At 44.0% G+C, this 2,500-nt stretch overlaps 1 non-coding gene and 5 pseudogenes across 1 annotated transcript; all 6 read left to right on the forward strand.

Annotated features, from left to right (window-relative positions):
* The first annotated feature begins 27 nt into the window (after positions 1-27).
* On the forward strand, positions 28-136 carry LOC145853634 (uncharacterized; annotated as a pseudogene).
* A 379-nt stretch (positions 137-515) lies between these two features.
* On the forward strand, positions 516-624 carry LOC145853644 (uncharacterized; annotated as a pseudogene).
* A 139-nt stretch (positions 625-763) lies between these two features.
* Positions 764-872, forward strand: LOC145853635 (uncharacterized; annotated as a pseudogene).
* Positions 873-1,251: 379 nt separating this feature from the next.
* Positions 1,252-1,360, forward strand: LOC145853645 (uncharacterized; annotated as a pseudogene).
* Positions 1,361-1,499: 139 nt separating this feature from the next.
* LOC145853636 (uncharacterized) lies at positions 1,500-1,608 on the forward strand (annotated as a pseudogene).
* A 650-nt stretch (positions 1,609-2,258) lies between these two features.
* Positions 2,259-2,377, forward strand: LOC145885757 (5S ribosomal RNA). The gene has a single exon (XR_014397341.1). It is a non-coding gene; the product is annotated as a 5S ribosomal RNA (ribosomal RNA).
* The last annotated feature ends 123 nt before the right edge of the window (positions 2,378-2,500 follow it).

The following is a 2,500-nucleotide window of genomic DNA, read 5'->3' on the forward strand; positions in this document are numbered from 1 at the left end:
ATATGTTGTAGCAAGAGATTGTTTCTCGCTTACGGCCATATCAGCCAGGGTTCGTCTGATCTCGGAAGCTAAGCAGGGTCGGGCCTGGTTAGTACTTGGATGGGAGACCGCCTGGGAATACCAGGTGCTGTAAGCATTTTGTCCACGAGGGTGTGCTCTTGCACTATTTCATCAGCAACACTGCCTTGTAGTAAGCATTTAATGATGAATTGACTAAATGTCTGTTTTATCAGACTCACTTTGACTATATATGTTGTAGCAAGAGATTGTTTCTCGCTTACGGCCATATCAGCCTGGGTACGCCCGATCTCGTCTGATCTCGGCCTGGTTAGTACTTGGATGGGAGACCGCCTGGGAATACCAGGTGTTGTAAGCATTTTGTCCACGAGGGTGTGCTCTTGCACTATTTCATCAGCAACACTGCCTTGTAGTAAGCATTTAATGATGAATTGACTAAATGTCTGTTTTATCAGACTCACTTTGACTATATATGTTGTAGCAAGAGATTGTTTCTCGCTTACGGCCATATCAGCCTGGGTACGTCTGATCTCGGAAGCTAAGCAGGGTCGGGCCTGGTTAGTACTTGGATGGGAGACCGCCTGGGAATACCAGGTGCAGTAAGAATTTTGTCCACGAGGGTGTGCTCTTGCACTATTTCATCAGCAACACTGCCTTGTAGTAAGCATTTAATGATGAATTGACTAAATGTCTGTTTTATCAGACTCACTTTGAATATATATGTTGTAGCAAGAGATTGTTTCTCGCTTACGGCCATATCAGCCAGGGTTCGTCTGATCTCGGAAGCTAAGCAGGGTCGGGCCTGGTTAGTACTTGGATGGGAGACCGCCTGGGAATACCAGGTGCTGTAAGCATTTTGTCCACGAGGGTGTGCTCTTGCACTATTTCATCAGCAACACTGCCTTGTAGTAAGCATTTAATGATGAATTGACTAAATGTCTGTTTTATCAGACTCACTTTGACTATATATGTTGTAGCAAGAGATTGTTTCTCGCTTACGGCCATATCAGCCTGGGTACGCCCGATCTCGTCTGATCTCGGCCTGGTTAGTACTTGGATGGGAGACCGCCTGGGAATACCAGGTGTTGTAAGCATTTTGTCCACGAGGGTGTGCTCTTGCACTATTTCATCAGCAACACTGCCTTGTAGTAAGCATTTAATGATGAATTGACTAAATGTCTGTTTTATCAGACTCACTTTGACTATATATGTTGTAGCAAGAGATTGTTTCTCGCTTACGGCCATATCAGCCTGGGTACGTCTGATCTCGGAAGCTAAGCAGGGTCGGGCCTGGTTAGTACTTGGATGGGAGACCGCCTGGGAATACCAGGTGCAGTAAGAATTTTGTCCACGAGGGTGTGCTCTTGCACTATTTCATCAGCAACACTGCCTTGTAGTAAGCATTTAATGATGAATTGACTAAATGTCTGTTTTATCAGACTCACTTTGACTATATATGTTGTAGCAAGAGATTGTTTCTCGCTTACGGCCATATCAGCCAGGGTTCGTCTGATCTCGGAAGCTAAGCAGGGTCGGGCCTGGTTAGTACTTGGATGGGAGACCGCCTGGGAATACCAGGTGCTGTAAGCATTTTGTCCACGAGGGTGTGCTCTTGCACTATTTCATCAGCAACACTGCCTTGTAGTAAGCATTTAATGATGAATTGACTAAATGTCTGTTTTATCAGACTCACTTTGACTATATATGTTGTAGCAAGAGATTGTTTCTCGCTTACGGCCATATCAGCCTGGGTACGCCCGATCTCGTCTGATCTCGGCCTGGTTAGTACTTGGATGGGAGACCGCCTGGGAATACCAGGTGCTGTAAGCATTTTGTCCACGAGGGTGTGCTCTTGCACTATTTCATCAGCAACACTGCCTTGTAGTAAGCATTTAATGATGAATTGACTAAATGCAGCTTCCTGCCTTTTTAATAGGATCAAATTTCCTGTTGTTTTCAATTAGCATCTGCCTTGTATTTATAAGACAAACAAGAATATTGTTGCTGAATGCAGCTTGTGTGTGCTTTATGCTCCTTTGCCCTGTTCAAATGATGAAAGGAAATAAAGTTTGTATTTTATCCAACTACCTGTGCTTAAAAGTGATGGGAACAGTGTTTATAATTTGTTCTACTTTTTCAGTGACACAAAGTTCAAGCTGCTTATCTAATTGGTGAAAATGAAATGTCTGTTTTATCAGACTCACTTTGACTATATATGTTGTAGCAAGAGATTGTTTCTCGCTTACGGCCATATCAGCCTGGGTATGCCCGATCTCGTCTGATCTCGGAAGCTAAGCAGGGTCGGGCCTGGTTAGTACTTGGATGGGAGACCGCCTGGGAATACCAGGTGCTGTAAGCATTTTGTCCACGAGGGTGTGCTCTTGCACTATTTCATCAGGAACACTGCCTTGTAGTAAGCATTTAATGATGAATTGACTAAATGTCTGTTTTATCAGACTCACTTTGACTATATATGTTGTAG

The sequence above is a fragment of the Salmo salar genome, chromosome 08 (assembly GCF_965601325.2).
Source record: "Salmo salar chromosome 08, fSalSal1, whole genome shotgun sequence".
Taxonomy (NCBI): domain Eukaryota; kingdom Metazoa; phylum Chordata; class Actinopteri; order Salmoniformes; family Salmonidae; genus Salmo; species Salmo salar.